This window comes from Gigantopelta aegis, chromosome 13 (genome assembly GCF_016097555.1).
Source record: "Gigantopelta aegis isolate Gae_Host chromosome 13, Gae_host_genome, whole genome shotgun sequence".
NCBI lineage: Eukaryota > Metazoa > Mollusca > Gastropoda > Neomphalida > Peltospiridae > Gigantopelta > Gigantopelta aegis.
Genome location: NC_054711.1, coordinates 25,989,180 through 26,008,968, shown reverse-complemented (window position 1 = coordinate 26,008,968; position 19,789 = coordinate 25,989,180). Strand labels below are relative to the sequence as shown.

Below are 19,789 nucleotides of genomic sequence, written 5' to 3'. Positions count from 1 at the left end.
CTGAAAATTGCAGGTTTTATACATAATACATGAACTTTAGTTGGTTATTTTATAGATATTCCCTGAAATTGTTTCTCCAGTAACTGTAAGCCAAAAAAGTTAATTCTGATTAGTCATTATTCTTTTATTACCACAACTATAAAAAATAGTCACATCAAACAACACTGGAGTAAACTAGTAATGATAATGTTAAGATCATATGTAGAGAAATATCGTATCAGCTTTGAGTAGACAGTCTATTGACTTAATGAAACAAGAAGGTAGGCCAAGCCATGTATATATTGAGTAATGACAGTAAAGATAATATCATTTTTGTACTAACCTGTCCAATATAGCAATATACCTTGTGTAGCATTAAAAAGAAAATTAATTCTACATTATTTTAGAAAATACACTGGTATGTTCAAAATTATTCATTTGCACAACCATATATAATGTTTAGGTATTAGAAATTTTGAAGTATTTCAACTTGAGAATATTTATTTTGAAGTATATTTCAACTTGGAAATTATTATATGCACCATCCCACAGACATGATTGTACATTCCACAGCCTTTGTTATACCAGTTGTGGAGCACCGGCTAGAATATAAAATAGCCCAATGGGAATACTGACGGGGACATCAATATAGGAGCATCCTACCCCTTATACATGTAGATCTGTATTGGTTTGTAGTACATATTTATAGGATATTAAACGAGCTTCCATTTCATGTCATGTTTATCTCCAAGGTGAAATAATTTTCAGTTGTCACGAGCTTTAGCGTGTTACAATGAAAATTATTTTACAAGGGACATAAACATGATACAAAATGATAGCGAGTTTAATATCCTATTTATTACCCATAATCGATCTTAATTTATATCACACAACTCGTTTGGTTGACTTTCCTGTAAGGTTGTAGTGTGCTAATCGATGACGTCATCGTGTGGCGTCAAAAGTGTTACGTCCCACTTGGCGTTCTAGTGAGACATATCACTTTGATATGTACCAAGATATTTTTAACCATGTGGGTAATAAATGTAGGTATAGTATGTGTGGGCATTCTCTGCTATGTGTGGATCGAGGCAGGATGTAGCCCAGTAGTAAAGTGCTTGCCTAATCGCGTGTGGGGACGGGATGTAGCCCACCGTTCTCAACTTTTCTTACATGTGGTAACCTGGTAACCTGAAACCGTTCTCGACTTAAATGGCTGATTCAGGAGAATAATTTTTATAGGGAAGCTGTAATAGAATGGTCTTTTTTCAACTACATGTATATGAATACCAGTCTGTACGACATTAGATGACGTTGTATAATTCTAAAGTCATCTCGTATGAAAGGTGAATGCTTAACACAGGTCAGTAATAAATATTTCCAAGTATAGTGTGGTCTTTTTAGCAAAAGTGGCTGTTATTTTAATACAGATCGGTGCCATATTCAATATTTTCTAGAAAGGTAAGGTGATCTTTTTAGACAGGTACATGTAGTGCATGTACATTCATGTCACATATACTGAGAAGTTGTAGGTGGCGGGGTAGGAAAAATATCTTGCATATTATGTGTGACCGGTCAGGCATGGAAGACAAGGGGAAGTGGGTCATAAGACTATGTACACAAACTGTATACACAATATACACAATATACACATACTATATACACATATACACATACTATACACACATATACACAATATACACATATGCACAATATACACATACTATATACACATATACACAATATATACAATATACACATACTATATACACATGTACATAATATACACTAAACATAATCTACACGTGCAGGCCCTTTACTAGTAACAAAAAAACATTGTCACTAGACATACTCAATCAAAAACAAAATCAAAATGAAACAAAACATATGAAAAAATATTATTTAATGACACCACTAGAGCACATTAATTTTATTAATCATCAGCTATTGGATGTCACACATTTGTTAATCTTTATATTTAGTCTTAGAGATGAAACCTGCCCCCCCCACCCCCCCCCCCCCCCCCCAAAAAAAATAAATAAAATCCATTAGTAGCAAAACTGAACCACTTTACCAGGGCTTTAGATTGGACCAAAGTTGAGATGGTAAAGGGTGTGTCCTCGGTGGCGTCGTGATTAAGCCATCTGTCTACAGGCTGGTAGGTACTGCGTTTGGATCCCAGTCATGGCATGTTATTTTTAATCCAGATACCGACTCCAAACCCTGAGTGAGTGCTCCGCAAGGCTCAGTGGGTAGGTGTAAACCACTTGCACCGACCAGTGATCCATAACTGGTTCAACAAAGGCCATGGTTTGTGCTGTCCTGCCTGTGGGAAGCACAAATAAAAGATCCCTTGCTGCTAATCGGAAAGAGTAGCCCACGTAGTGGCGACAGCGCGTTTCCTTTCAAAATCTGTGTGGTCTGTAACCATATGTCTGACGCCATATAACCGTAAATAAAATGTGTTGAGTGCGTCGTTAAATAAAACATTTCTTTCTTTCTTTTCCAAAATAAGCAAGCCCAAATTAAGTACAAACATACTAACCTCAAAAGATTTCACCACAAGATCAGTGGAATGTTAAGCTCTAACTGGATTCAAATAACTTTAAATACATTTTTGAATATGTATAGCTCTATATCATTAGGGCAGGAAGTAGCCCAGTGGTAAAGTGTTCGCTCGATGGGCAGTTGGTGTGGGATCGATCCCCATCGGTGGGCCCATTGGGCTATTTCTCATTCCAGCCAGTGCACCACGACTCTCTCAATATCTGTGTGGTCCTTAACCATATGTCTGACGCCATATAACCGTAAATACATGTGTTGAGTGCATCGTTAAATAAAACATTTCTTTCTTTATCATTATTAAAGGGACATGTACCCTAGTTTTTAAACACTAAGGCACATGTTTCACTATTAGAGCCATTTATGATCACTGAAATCGAACATTACTTATATTTTATCGTTTAGATTATCCAATTTTGTACAGCCGAAGTGTTTCTGGACATCCTGGTGTTTCTAATACTACAAAATGCATTTTTCATATGTTTTAAAATGCATGTGCGTCTGAGGAGTAATGATTATTGAATCACGTTTTTCGTCTATTTTTAAGGGTATTTCAATGTCACAGACTCTTGTTTTACTATGTTGTATTCAAATTTGTTATAGGTTTGTAAATTAACCAAACTTAGTGTCCATTTTTACGGGTTGAAATTAGGGTCTAGTTGAAAAATATGACTAGGGTCTGTCCCTTTAACCTTACTGGACTAAAAAGATCTTGGTGTGCTCAGCCTGTATGACGTCACTACAACACACGCCATAGTGACGTCATAGCTTACGATGATTTTACAATTTCGTAGGTTAAGATTGCTTCGAAAATATGGGCCCTGTTTACCATCATAGGTAAATGGCAACTCATACGTACCAATTACTTTAATAATTACTCAATATTAAAAGTAATTAAAATAGTTACTCAGAGTGATAAAATATGCAAATAACAATGCTTGTCCAATGATTTTTTATGACAGATTCTTTTTACAGGCAATATTTTGTTCAATATCGTGTCACGATTTGCTTCACCAGTTTCAGAGATTGCTACACAATTTTAAAACATTAAACTGTAGTTGGTAATCAATTTTCAGTTGACTAGAAATATCGCTAATTAATCATAATTTTGAAAACGATACGTTCTGTTTTATAGGTATTAAAGATGGATGAAACAAAGGATTTTGTTTTACAGTGTACAGACAGCAATGTGTTTAATGCATTTCCATGGACTTGGAAATTTTTTGTATTTGGATGGGACATATAGCTCAGTGGTAAAGCGTTTGCTTGATGCGCGGTCAGTCTAGGATCGATCCCCATCAGTGGACCTATTTGGCTATTTCTAGTTCCAACCAGTGCTCCACAACTGGTGTAACAAAGGCCATGATATGTACTATTCTGTCTGTGGGATGGTGCATATAAAAGATCGCTTGCTGCTAATCGAAAAGTAGCAACAGCGGGTTTCCTCTCTCAATATCTGCGTGGTCTTTGACCATATGTCTGATGCTATATAACCGTAAATAAAATGTGTTGAGTGCGTTGTTCAATAAAAATATTTCCTTCCTTTTTGTAGTTGCACAATTATATAACTGCAAAATACTGCAAACCGGGGTATGAAAAGTTAAATATCAGTGATAATCAATCATTGAAATTAATTATGCCTCACCAGCACTTCATACTGATTACATGTACGAACTGATTTTTTTTTTAAATCTTTAAAAATTAGAATATATACATGTAATTTATTGCAGTTTTAAACCAGTACAGCTGGAGTGATTAATTTGTTAATTTATCAATCTTGTTGGGAAAAAAAAATTGATCTAAATATGCATTCATGTCATCAGTCAAGGGCAATTCCACGAAAACATCAACAACAAAAAATCCAAAACGTGCTTTCTGATTGTGGTTTATTGTTGGTAAATGATGAAGACCTATTGTTATACAATAATGATTAATGGTATAATCTCATCCCCCAGGACAACTTCCAAGTCAGCGAAGATGATAAGATTCCTCAATATGTTAATGCTAATGGACCTGCCTCGGTGGCGTCGTGGTTAGGCTATCGGTCTACAGGCTGGTAGGTACTGGGTTCGGATCCCAGTGGAGGCATGGGATTTTTAATCTAGATTCTGACTCCAAACCTTGAGTGAGTGCTCCGCAAAGCTCAGTGGGTAGGTGTAAACCACTTGCACTGACCAGTGATCCATAACTGGTTCAACAAAGGCCATGGTTTGTACTATCCTACCTGTGGGAAGCGCAAATAAAAGATCCCTTGCTGCCTGTCATAAAAGAGTAGCCTATGTGGCGACAGCGGGTTTCCTCTACAAAACCTGTCAGAATGACCATATGTTTGACGTCCAATAGCCGATGATAAGATAAAAAAAAATCAATGTGCTCTAGTGGCGTCGTTAAATAAAACAAACTTGTAGTCATAGCAGCAGAAATCCAAGGGTGGAGGAGAATGCTCTAAACACAAACAGTTCTGCACAGGACCCAAAGCATTCTCAAAGGGCTGCAGTTAATTTCCCTTGATGCTTATTTCTTAATGGGTAGGTTTTTAACAAACAAACTTGAAAGGGAATTTGTGGCAGAAGTCACCACACTTGACAAAAATCAAGAAACACTGAAGTTTCATGTCTTGGGGAGAAAACATACAATGGTAGGGTTTTTACATACCCTGTTTAGAATATTTCCAGCATTGGCAGTTAATCTGTAAACTGAATGGTCTTCACTGTGGATTTGCTTTGAGGATACAGAACTAACTGATGCTGAGTGAATTTGTGTGGCCTACGTATATATCTGAAAAATCTAACTAAATATTGTACATGTATGTTGTTTACTTTGATTGAGAAGGGAGGGATCTAACTCAGAATATTAATCACTTGAGGTTCTTTACTCATAGGATCAAACTCTCCGGTGGACCTATCCTCTGATTGTTTTTTTTGCTGTCCCAGTCAGTGCCCTACAACTGGTATATCAAAAGCCATGGTATGTGCTGTCCATGCGAAAGTGGATGTAAAATATCTTTTGCTGCAAATGGAAGAATGTAGCAGGTTTCCACTAATACTACATTTCAAAATGTTTCACATCCAATATTATAACCAATGATTAACCAGCATTCTGAGAGTACTGCTAATTCTATACCTAGGCCCAACAAATTTTAATATCTCATAAGTTCAAGGGCCATAACTATGTGAACAATTGGTAAATAACCATGGAAGTTACACTTGACCTGTAACCGTACATACCGGCCTCAGTGACGTCATGGTTAGACCATCGGTCTACAGGCTGGTAGGTACTGGGTTCGGATCCCAGTTGAGGCATGGGATTTTTAATCCAGATACCGACTCCAAACCCTGAGTGAGTGCTCCGCAAGGCTCAGTGGGTAGGTGTAAACCACTTACACTGACCAGTGATCCATAACTGGTTCAACAAAGACCATGGTTTGTGCTATCCTGCCTGTGGGAAGCGCAAGTAAAAAGATCCCTTGCTGCTAATCGGAAAGAGTAGCCCATGTAGTGGCGACAGCGGGTTTCCTCTCAAAATCTTTGTGGTCCTTAACCATATGTCTGACGCCATATAACCGTAAATAAAATGTGTTGAGTGCGTCGTTAAATAAAACATTTCTTTCTTTCTTTGTAACAGTACATGGTATAGCTATATAATGAATACAACATTCCATCTCAATATCTTCAGGCATTGAAAAACAAAGTCTGGATAGCAATTTTTTATATCTCCTAAGTTCGAAAGGGACATAACACTGAAAATTGGTAAATTGTCATGAATTCAAACTTCATTTGTAACAGAACATGATAAAGCTCTGTACAAAATTTTAGCTTACCGAGTAGTATCTTGAAACATTGGAAAACAAAGTTCATAAAACAACTTTTCAAGTTCAAGGGCCATAACTCTTTCAAATGTGGTTAACTCATCATGAAAGTCAAAATTGATCTGTAACAGTACATTGTAAAACTTTATACACAATTTCACCTCAGTATCTTGAGACATTGGGAAAAAAGTCCGGAAAACAACTTTTCGTATCTCCTAAGTTCAAGGGCCATAACTCTGTAAAAAAAAAGGGTAAATCGTCTTGAACTGTGATATATAATAGTATATGATAAAGCTATATACCAAATTTTAGCTCAATAGCTCGAGGCATTGTTATAATAAAAAAACAAAAACATCTGGAAAACTGTGTGGGATGGACAGAAGGACGTGCAAGGTTGAATGTGCATTAGTGGTGTCACTAAACAAAACAAAGTTTAACTTTTCGTTGCTTGAAAAATACTGCAGACAGGGTAGTACATACCATGTCCTTTGATATACCAGTCCACCGACGGGGATCGATCCCAGACCGACCGCACATCAAGCGAGCGCTTTACCACTGGTCTACGTCCTGCCCCCCCATGAACACTGAGTGCACTTTCTCACAGTTGTAACAGTACATCCCTCAGTGTTTGGTTTACCAGTCATGGGAGATTGGTTGAGATGCAGATTGAAAAAGATGAAGTTTGTTTAATGACACCTCCATAGAACACTTAAAAATTTAGTCTGAGAAAGGAAACCCGCTACATTTTGCCATTAGTATCAAGGGAACTTTTATATGCACCATCCCATAGACAGGATAGCACATACTACGGCCTTTGATATGCACTGTCCAGTGTTCGAAATAAGCACTTATCCGTTTGTCCTGACAAGTGATAATCTGTGACAAGCAAAATGTACCTTAGTGGTTGTCTGGTGGACAAGTAAAAATGTATAATGCTGTTTCGTTTTGAACAATCAAAAACATTATCGTTGCTTTTGAATAAAACTAACAACTTATTTCAGTGTTCGAGATTAAATATTTTAAGCAGTATCCCAGTTAGATAGTAACATTTTAAAATCTGGTATCCCACATGAGAATTTAGTATCCCACTTATATTCCGTCCAACAGAAAACGCCTTTTTTCATGAATTTGCTACAAATGATTTATTTCTGAGCCAACCGATTTGTAAGTTACACAGAAACATAGTAGTGTTTTGTTATTTCCAAACCAATTTTACTTTTTTCTTACATCAAACCAAACTGACATTATTTACAATTTTTTTTACAGAATGATGGGATGGACTGTTCCCGATCTATTGCTACGCCACAATTGAAATCGCGGAATTCATGAAATTCGCAATCAAACAGAATCGGCAAAATGATTTGCTACATCTATTTTTGAGTAATACTGACATAAATTAATATTTAGTAGTAATCTATAAGTGTTTTTGACATTACTAATGATAAACCTACCTGTATCAATTTTCTGCAGATGTGGAATCAATATCTTAAAAACATTTGAAGGGAGGAAACATCCAACAAAAACAATAGCGATGTAGCAGTTTCCAGTGTATTGCTACCCCACTATTGCTCCAGTGTAGCATTAGACTGGGTACGAGTTGGGGGAGATACTGTTACGGCATAGCATTAGATTGGGTACGAGCTCGAAAATACTGTTACTTAACTTCACCAATAAATGACAACTTACATGGTTTCGGCGAAAAATAAAAATGCAGGATTAAAAAAACCCCAACAACATTGTATGGTATCCCAGTGGGATACTGGGTTCTTGAAGTCTGGTATCCAAAATTAAATTTGGTATCCCCAGGATATCGGGATACCGTTAATCTCGAACACTGTATTTGGACAAGTAAAAATATTGATGGACAAGTAGATTCTGCTTATTTCTATCACTGCTGGCTGGCTGGAGTGAGAAATAGCACAGTGGGCCCAATAACCAAATGGAGGTTGAAGACTCTTGACAGAAAATAATTTGAATGCACTTTCCCACTGTTGTAAGAGTACATTCCACAGCCTTTGGTGTACCAGTCATGGGAGATTGGTTGAAATGCAGATTGAAGACTCTCTGACAAAAAAACATAATAAAAACAAAACAGACTATAAATATCTCTACTATGTACTAAGTGATTGTGGATTGGACTATTTTGCAATTGGACACTGCATTTAATTACCTTTGATACATTTTACACAGCAGTTCTTTTACTATCATCTATCTAGAAAATTATAAAATTATATCTGTTAATTTCTAAGATTTTGAGGTACGTAATTTTAATCTGTACCCTCTGGCAGAAAGCCTGCTGAGTGGATCCATTGAGAGTGACCAATCCTATGACCCATCGCACCATGGTGAGTTCTTCACCACTGCGTCTTGGTGAGTTCTCCACCACCGCGCCTTGGTGAGTTCTCCACCACCACACGTTGGTGAGTTTTCCACCAGTGCACCTTGGTGATTTCTCCACCACTGCATCTTGGTGAGTTCACCACCACACCTTGGTGAGTTCTCCACCACCGCGCCTTGGTGAGTTCTCCACCACCGCACCTTGGTGAGTTCTCTGCCACCCACCACCGCACCTTGGCGAGTTCTCTGCCACCCACCACCGCACCTTGGTGAGTTCTCTGCCACCGCACCTTGGTGAGTTCTCTAACACCGCACCTTGGTGAGTTCTCCGCCACCACGCCTTGGTGAGTTCTCCACCACCGTACCCTGGTGAGTTCTCTACCACTGCACCCTGGTGAGTTCTCCACCACCGTGCCTTGGTGAGTTCTCCACCACTGCACCTTGGTGAGTTCTCCACCACTGCACTACTTTCCAACACCTGTAGGTCCACTCATGTGTAAGTTTTTAATACTTTTTTTTTTATTAGTTTAAATTTTTTATTCTGTCTTTTTCAGAGCAGATAACAACAAAACAACAGGGACTTCTGGCAACCCTATGCCTCACAAAGCATCGGAACGAACTGGTAAGTATATTTATTATTAATCTGTGAAATTATGTTTATCATTTAAATAATTGTTTAGTGTTCTGTAATGTCTATATTTATAAACTGTCTTTGAAAACCATCACATTAATTTTTTGTATTTCCTGTTTTCAATAAACCAGTTTCGTTTTCTGTCTGGTTTTAGGTTGTACCACAGTACAGCCTCTCGTTTAACATTTCCTCTGGTGTTGGTTTTGAATGAATCATTGGTACCTTTAATTCCAAATAAATAAACACTTTTGTCACTGTCACTACTGTCACTTTCACTTTCACTCTCGTCTGTCTTCAGTCTTTGCGTTCTCAGCAGTCTCGATACTGGTTCTCTGGGGCACCTGGAGTCACGCACCTCGCTTTTTTAATACTGCTCTTGAAGTCTTCATATAAAGTTAAAGTTTATTTTGTTTAATGACACCACTAGAGCACATCAGCTATTTGATCTCAAACGTTGGGCAATTGTGACATATATTAGAGAAGAAACTCGCAACATTTTATTTTCCATTAGCAAGGGATCTTTTTTATGCAATATCCCATAGACAGGATAGCACATACCACAACCTTTGGTATACCAGTCATGCACGGTGCACTGGCTGGGACAAGAAATGGCTTAATGGTCCCATAGATGGGGATTGATGCTGAACTGACCGTGCACCAGGAGAGTGCTTTAGCAAGTGTCCCCCCAGCTCTTCATATAACGTCCCAGTAAACAGTGCTATATATTTATAGGATAGTAAGCTTCCATTTTATATTAAGTTTATGTCCCGAGTAAAATTCAGTTGTCATGAGCATTAGCAACTTCAGTGAGTTTAATATCTTATTTACCTAAGTTTTCCATTAAAATTATTCTAAGGATTGCAAATGTACTATTTAAATGTTGAAGTCAGATGTTAGTGTGTGATATAATGAACAACTGCAATGAGACCTACGTGTATCACTTCCTACTGGAAAGTTCCATTTTGATTCCAACCAAGATTATAATTCTAAACTGCATGAATAGTAAGGTGCAAATCATTGTTAAAGAAAAATCAACTTCCACTTAAGGGATTCGAACCACAGACTCTCAGAACAGAAGACTAGCGCTCTACCAACTGAGCTAATAGTGAAATTTTGACTAGCTACTGCCAGTAGGAACGCTTTATACCAACACTGCTACAAACATATACATCTTTTCAGTTTGAACAATGACAAAAATGTATAAAGATAACGCCCAGATTGAAAAATATAGTATGTCATCTAGGTAGTGTTCCATAAATAGTGGTAACCAGGGCATAACTTTGTATTAACATAATCAGTAAACCAATCTGAATTTCTACTATAGGTTGTATATACGCAGTGAACCAATCTGAATTTTTACTATAGGTTATATACTCTTAAAAAAAAGTAGGGGAACTCTAATCAGAATTTACAATTGCCATAATTGTAAGGTATATTAGCAGTGGTGAATGGTTATATGATAATAGTGAATTAATTGGGCAAACATTACAACTGGTAGTTCAGTATTACAGAAGTTTTATGACCACCAAAGGACGATTGGGGTCAAAAGTGAAATTTGAAAGTTGACGTTATTTTATCAGTAAATCACAAATTCAGACAATAAAAATTACTAAAAACAAAACAGTAACAACTGTATGATCAACAGAATGAAAAAGATTAACAGAAGTAATGTTCCACAGTGATTAATCGACCTTTCTGGAAATTGTCAAAATCGAGAATGACACCCCATGCATGTGTACTGGGCAACTGCGTGATGCATGGGAAAACTATGGAATGTGTTTCGATGTGTTAATAAACAGACCTGAACGTTGTTTACTAGGATGTCTGTTGTCAAAATGTATGTTCTGTCTAATAGTTGATATTTACATTAATATTTCAGGTTCCCCTACTTTTTTTTTGGAAGAGTATATATATACACAGTGAACCAATCTGAATTTTTAATATACATGTAGGTTATATCAGCACAGTGCCCATTAGTAGAGAGTACCATATTTGTAGGTCAATATTGTTGACAACAACACTACCTCCTTTTCATACTTAAAATTATAAATATCCTAGGGCAATCCATTCAACTGATTGTGAGTTTTTTCTCATTCCAACCAGTGCACAACAATTGGTAAAAAACTGTGGTATGTGGTTTCCTGTCTGTGGGAAAGTGCATATAAAAGATCCCTTTCTGCATTAGGAAAAATGTAACAGGTTTCCTCTGATGACTACGAGTCGGAATTACCAAATGTTTAACATCCAGTTGTTGATAATTAATTAATCTATGTGCTCTAGTAGTGTTGTTAAAACAAACAAACATACCCCAGGACATAAAGTTTGGCATGATTGATTTTGCCATTCTTCTGTCGATTATGTGAAACCAATATCAACATAAATGATGGAACATTCGTACAAAAGCTGTAATCGTTCGTCAGAAAATCTTTGAAAAAATTATCACTGTTTTTGGAAGAAAATAAGGCTACATTGCTGGTGTGAGAAAGATACAATGTATTTATTTGAAATCATCATCACAGTCGATACAATGTCGGCACCACAGTGGTACAAAGTCAGTGCTGTCTTTCGAAATCTCAAAAAAGTTTATTGACATAGTTGCACGTTCCCATTTAATAATTTTGCTACGTGCTCAATATCATCTGCTATTTGAAAATTAAAGGTACTGTCCTGAGTTTCAGCCATAGTAAGAGTCTTCCCCCCCCCCCCAACAAAATAAACATATATCTTTTTCTTTATTTTTAACCAATATCTTATAAACATTTTAAATGTAAAACACTACACGCATACAAACATTCAGAAGTTCCTATGACAATTATTTCAAATTTCGTTTGGCGATTGGAAGAAAAATAAATTTGGCAAGGACGATTTTGTAGGTTATTCAAAACCAATAACAACATAAACAAGGATCGTTCTTGCAAAAGCTGTGATCATTCGTCAAAAAATCCAAACAAGTGTGTCTTGGCTCATATCAATGTTTGGAAAACTGCATGCAGTGGGAAATCCCTGACCATCTAGATGTACATTATATGTGCTTCAAGGTAATGTTCCAGCCGGCTTTTTCTCCATTGTTTAATGTGTCCAGGTATTTCCTTCAGGACCACCATCTACTTTCATTATAAAATGCTACCTGCATTAGCACGCCACCAACATATTTACAAATTACAGAAGTTTGCTGAAATTCTCAATCTTGACGTCACGATATTCGGTGTTTGAAGCATGTCACAGAACCTTTATGGGTAGTTTCTTAGAATATTATATTATATACCGATACAATTTAATGACGATAATGAAAACAAAATATGTTTAACAAAATTATAGATAGATGTCATGAAAATCTCTCTCACCGATACTCCAAGCCAGTCGGAATAAGTCAGCTGATAACAGATTCTCTGCAAAGTTTGACACTTGTATAGCTTGTTTCGGACTGAATTGGATCTATTAATAGCAAACAATGTCATTCTAGTGACTGTGCCTATAGTCGGACAAAATGACCACTAATACTTTTATGTTTATTTTTATCCCACTGTCCCCTTTCCTTTCTCTCCTTTGAATTCCATCTCATTTCTTCCTGATCTGGCAACTCCTCCATTCTTTCAACTTCTTTCGCTGTCCACCTCCACATCCCAGTTCTTGTCTTTCCAACCACGACAGGTGCTTGTCTCTTGTGGCTATCTGTGCCACACACCTGTTCCCCATCAGCTTTTAGCTGTGGGCTTAGTCTGACCACTTCGGGGAGTGTTCAGTGGTTACTTCTGGCATTGTTAAGAGACACTTGTAACCACCTACTATACTCCCCTACTACCGGCGGTCGTTAGTTAGTGCTGTGGGTCGATCAGACCAGCTTTTATTAGCGGCAGAGGACGACGATGCCAGGTGGGTGCAGGGAAATACATAGAGACTGCACCCGTGGAGGAAGTTGAGACAGGTAGGTGATGGTGTGGACAGCTCAGAAGACAGTTGGAGGAAATTGACAGAAAATGTCGAAACAGATTTGAATCGTGGGAGAAATTGGAAAGTGTTTTATATTAAGATAATGAGAATGATAGGCAGAGGGTGATAGATGAGAAAGATGAATGAATATGTGAGCCAGCTTTGACGGGATTTGAACCACTGTCATCAGCTTGATTGTCCAGCAGCTTATCCACTAGATCACGGAGCTATCCACTAATTTTAACTTTGTGACTGTCAAAGCATGTCAATACATAGCCTCATCTGGCTCACACGAAGGTACCTGTGCAGCTGCCATTAGATTGATTCATTTTAAAACCCATTTTGCCTGTCACAAGAGCATGTACCATGTATTACGAACATGCACCGCAGTGCACAAGATTTCATGCCACCATCGTGGGAAAATCGTGTTCTCGTTACTATTAGCATTTGAAAGAATTTATCATTTCTAATGAATCGAAACTGACGTTAAAAAAATTAATACAAAAATTTAAAATTATATCGAGGTTTTACAAATTTATATAAAGGTTTGACAAATATCATCTACAGATCAACATTATATTTGTTTAAGCCTAAATTGAAATTGGTTAAATATATATATTTTTTAATTAAAATTCTGCCCCAAAAGAGGTCAAAATGTTTTTTTAACACTGATCGATTTTCTTGGGTCAGTCCTGTTACGACAAACGAACCTAATTTTTATTTTCTCCTGCTAGCTTTTAAGTTAGTCCTAGTACACAAAAAGTATATTTTTAAATTTATTATACAGGGCTTCTAGATTATGGTAGCCGCACTCTCATGGCTAGTGATATTCAATGTTAGGCTAGTAAATAACCATGCCCGACGGCTAGTGAATATTGTTTTTGTCAAATGTTGCAATTAAGTCTACTTTGTAAATATGAATACCCTGCCCCCACCCCAAGACTCCAATGTTAGTGTTTTTAAGCTCTATCTCCCTCTTTAGGCGACATATCTGATTATTACTATTATTTAGTAAAATTATATTAACTTAAAGTAAAGTAGGGCTAGTGAATTTTTTATTGTGGCTAGTAAATTTTTTAAATCACTGGTCCCATGGCTAGTGGATTTTATAAAAATTCTAGAAGCCCTGATTGATAGAAAAAAAGCTACGAAAATCGCTCATCTTATACATGTGTAGTCCGTACCACAGGAACGCCTTTTTTCATACTATAAAATTTTCTACGAATTATTTATTTCTGAGCCAATTAATTTGTAAATTACACACAAACATAGTACTTTTTTGTTATTTGCAAAACACTTTTACTTTTCTACTTACATCAAACCAAAGATTGTTACAGAATGATGGGACGGACTATATAGTAAACACTAAAACCACACAAACGACATATTGGTTGTCTGAAAAAATCCAATTTTATGCCCCGATACCCACACTGCCACCTTTTCCCCTCAAACAGCCTCCTACTGGGAGTGTCATAGATTTACTGAGCTCCCTGAACTGATTTCAAAATGTATGTTACTAGAGGTCGATGACCGTGCTATTATATTTCACATGTGTTGTTAAGCAGTTATTATTGATAAAATGTATCAATGTAACATGTTGCTTCTTTATTTACGTGTACATTTACATAAATGCAACATTAACATGTGGATAAATTTGAACAATAATATTTTCTTATTTAGAAATTAGACAATGCAATAGAAACCTCTGTCTAAACAGGATGTGGGTCAAAGTACAACAAAAGATTTTGTAGCATTGCAGTTAGACCCTGAAAAACAGACACCTGATTACTGGACAAAATACTTAGCCCCATGGATGTCCGATTTAGAGGGGTTTCACTGTATATTAAACAAAATTACACATACACACACATACACCCACACCCACACCACCACCACCACATACACATCACCACCACACACACCACCACCACCACCACATACACACCACCACCACACACCCACACACATACCACCACCACCACCACATAGACACCACCACCACACACACACTACCACACACACACCACATACACACACACCACACACACACACACACACAAACATTGTACATAATATTTATCATAATATACAATGTATGTCACATACAGGGAATTAGTTAAACATTATTGTTTGAAAAAAGTTTTAGTTTTGGAATGATTAACTATTAAAAACATGTAATAGCTGTGATTATATTAGGTGTATATATAGGGAAACGTAATTGAGTCATCGACACTGTTTGTAGTTTTTCGTCATTCGGAAATGTTCTGAATTGCACACTCGGTCAGAGTATTAATATTTCATCATTGAATATTATGACTTAAAGTAAAGAATTTATAACAAAATACTAACAATTGAATATTTGATTAAAAAGCAATAATGTTAAGGAACTGTTTATTGATTTATTGATGTTATCTGACAATGAAGACGTTTGTTTGGTTTAACGACACCACTAGAGCACATTGATTTATTAATCGTCAGCTAGTGAATGTCAAACATATGGTAATTTTGCCACAATCATAGAGGAAACAGGCTATATTTTATTTGACAATGAAGATGCTAACCAGTATTTAATAAAATGGAACAGATGGAAAATTGAACGACGGTTAATTGATCGATAGTAAATGGCGTAACATGTGCTATGACGAAACCAGACCAGGGCCCTGTTCCATGAAGCGATCTTTGCCCTAACATTACCTTAAGCACATTTCTACCCTATATGCACTTACGTTGATCTTAGGGCTAAGATCGCTTCATGGAACGGGGCCCTGGAGGTAAAGACTGGTGCCTCGTAGAATTGGTTGAAGAATGCTGAATGGCAGAAAACTCATTATTCAGACCAAATTTTACATTTCTGAGAACGACAAAATTTAAAAAGTGAATCCAGCATTCATTGTTTGACAGGGGTAAGACGTAGCCCAGTGGTAGAGCGTTCGCTTGATGCGTGGTCGGTTTGGGATTGATCCCCGTCTGTGGGCCCAATTAAGGGCTATTTCTCATTCCAGCCAGTGCACCACGACTGGTTACCAGTGGTACATCAAAGGCCATGGTATGTGCTATCCTGTCTATGGGATGGTGCATATAAAAGATCCCTTGCTGCTAATCAAAAAGAGTAGTCCATGAAGTGGCGACAGTGGGTTTCCTCCCTCAATATCTGTGTGGTCCTTAACCATATGTCCGACGCCATATAACCATAAATGAAATGTGTTGAGTGCTTCGTTAAATAAAACATTTCCTTCCTTCATTGTTTGACAAGTGTCTGCTGTAATTTATTTAGTTGTCGGACAGGTAATAGAATATTGTTTGAACAACCATTATATATAATGCCAGTTACCAGATTTTATATCAAACCTTTTTTTTTTAATCAGAGGCAACTAAACTTGTTGATTCCATTAAGACATGTACAGATAGTTCTAGACAAAATAAAATAAAAAAAGAAATGTTTTATTTAACGACGCACTCAACACATTTTATTTACGGTTATATGGCATCAGACATATGGTTAAGGACCACACAGATTTTGAGAGGAAACCCGCTGTCGCCACTACATGGGCTACTCTTCCAATTAGCAGCAAGGGATCTTTTATTTGTGCTTCCCACAGGCAGGATAGCACAAACCATGGCCTTTGTTGAACCAGTTATGGATCATTGGTCAGTACAAGTGGTTTACACCTACCTACTGAGCCTTGCGGTGCACTCACTCAGGGTTTGGAGTCGGTATCTGGATTAAAAATCCCATGCCTCGACTGGGATCCGAACCCAGTACCTACCAGCCTGTAGACCGATGGCCTGCCACGATGCCACCGAGGCTGGTCAAATAAAATAAACACTGGTAATTTGGTAAAAAAAGAAAGAAAAAAAAAGAAAGAGAGGTAAAATCATTTTTGTTCCAATTTTTTTTAATAAAAATTAGGTTGCTTAGTGCCCCACTGGTATAGAAAATGCTTACCTGCGCTCTAGTTTTAAAACAGTTTGAATTATTATTATTTTTTATTAAACCAAAGGCAAAATGCCCTATTTTATAAATAAATTTTTTTTATAATTTTCTTTTTTTTAAATGTATAGTTGTAATACAGATAACACGATTCATGTCCTTTGTGTACATGTCATATTGTGTAAGGTTTTTTTTAAATACATGTAGCCTTCATGCTGTCTATTTGTTTACAGATGTTACCCATATTAATTATGCCAGCCAATGGGAAACCGTGCACCAGCTGTTACTAGGTTATTCTCTAGCTTGTTAATTTCAAAAACATCTTACAACAGCTAATACTGATAATTTTTGTACTTTTCTTTTTAAAAAGTGTTTCATATTGTACTACACAGATAAAAAATAATTGTTAAATGACATTTTTTGTGATACTGTTAAATCACTAGATCACTTAGTAAGAAAGAAAGAAAGAAATGTTTTATTTAACGTCACACTCAACACATTTTATTTACGGTTATATGGCATCGGACATATTACGCACTCAACACATTTTATTTACGGTTATATGGCGTCAGACATATGATGCACTCAACACCTTTTATTTGTGGTTATATGGCGTCAGACATGGTTAAGGACCACACAGATATTGAGAGAAGAAACCTGCTGTCGACACTTAGTGGGCTACTCTTTTTAATTAGCAGCAAGGGATCATTTATATGCACCATCCCACAGACAGGGTAGTACATACCACAGCTTTTGATATACCAGTCGTGGCGCACTGATTGCCACGAGAAATAGCCCAATGGGCGACGGGGATCGATCTCAGACTGACCACACATCGAGCGATCTTAGTAAGACTGTATGGCCTTACTGTGAGTGTTCACTTACGTCACTGAATTTTGTTTTGGGAAAAGAAATACTATTTTTGTTTATTTCCGATGCTTGTACCAGCCAGTGCACAATGATCAATCCCTTCGAGGCTCCACAACTGGTATATCAAAGGCCGTGGCATGTACTATCCCGTCTGTGGGATGGTGCATATATATAAAAGATCCCTTATCAAATGTTTGATATCCAATAGCCAATGATTAATAAATCAATGTGCTCTAGTGGTGTTGTTAAAAAACAACAACTTTGTTTTGTTTAATGACTCCACTAGAGCACATTGATTTATTAATCACGGCTTTTGATACATCAGTCGTGGTGCACTGGCTGGAACGAGATATAGCCCAATGAGTCCACTAACAGGGATCGAAGCCAGACTGACCGCATATCAAGCGTGTGCTTTACCACTGGGCTACGTGTATACTTGTGCATGTAGGCTTTGGGACATAGTAAGTCTAGATAAACTTACAGAAATAGGCTATACAAGCATTCTCAACCAACTGACCCAAGTAAAAATAAAACTGTACAGCAGTTATATTTATAATTTTCTCCATGTGCCAGTGATAACATACTTGGACACCATCCCATAATGGATTGAGTATATTGGGAGAAGTTGGGAGTGAAGCTGTGGGAGTTTGTGTGTAGTTTTTTTTTTTCGCTCTGCAGACTATGTGGCACAGTTACTGTACTTACAGTAACGCTTACATGTGCACCAGGATCCGTTATTCAATTGTCCAGAACTGGGTGAGTGGGTCATTGGTTTGTTGACTGGAATCGTTTACCTGCTGTGTGGGATATATCAGGGAAGGTGTCAATATGACCCTTGTTCTTCACTGTTTCGTGATTACATGATTACAGGCCCTGATGGTATAGTAGTTAGCAGTCAACATTAAGACTGGTGGGTGCTATAGGTTTGCATCCCAGTACATACACCATTGAGTGTGTATTATATCCAAAGACCGAGTGATGTTTTCAGTTTTAATGCTCAGTGTGAAGCCACATACAGTACTTTGGTGAACAGAAGGATCAGATAGCTAAAGTGTATCTTCAACAAAAAGTTTTTTATATTTAACAACACATTGATTTATTAATCATTAGCTATTGAATGTCAAACATTTGTTAATTTTGACATATAGTCTTCACTGGTGTAGGAAGCAGGGGAGTGGGGGCCAAGGGTTGCATGTGGCCCCCACTTTATAGCAGCAGCGATGGTTTATATATATATATGTGTGTGTGTGTGTGTGTGTGTATCTCTCTCTCTCTGTGTGTGTGTGTGTGTGCACCCCCACCCCCACTTTTTGGCACCTTCCTACACCTGTGGTCTTAGAGATAAAACCTGCTACATTTTTTCATTAGTAGCAAAGGAATTATTTATATGCACCATCCTACAGAGAGGATGGCACATACTATGGCCTTTGAATTACCAGTCATGGTGCGCTTGCTGGAAAGAGAGTGTGTGTTCAGAACACTCTGCTAGAATTTTAAGTAATGCATGAAAATACAGACATGTATGTGATATATAAAGTGTTTAAACCGGTGTGTTATGAAATGTGCCAGTATATGCACAAAAATTCAGATTACACAAATGCTGGTTTATAGACAGCTTGGTCTGGATGTGCAGAGAATCTCACCAAACTTAAACATTGCAGAAACCCACAGCTATTTTTCAACAAAATATTGATCATAATGTGAAATTATTTCACCAAATTAAATTAAAAATATATGGGTCCTA

At 37.2% G+C, this 19,789-nt stretch overlaps 1 protein-coding gene across 1 annotated transcript in view; it reads left to right on the top strand.

Annotated features, from left to right (window-relative positions):
- LOC121387737 overlaps nucleotides 1-19,789 on the top strand; it is a 91,854-nt gene that overhangs the window by 14,715 nt on the left and 57,350 nt on the right. The window contains exon 2 of the mRNA XM_041518935.1: nucleotides 9,238-9,305. The gene's annotated coding sequence lies outside the window, so the exon portion shown is untranslated. The remainder of the gene's footprint in view (nucleotides 1-9,237; nucleotides 9,306-19,789) is intronic.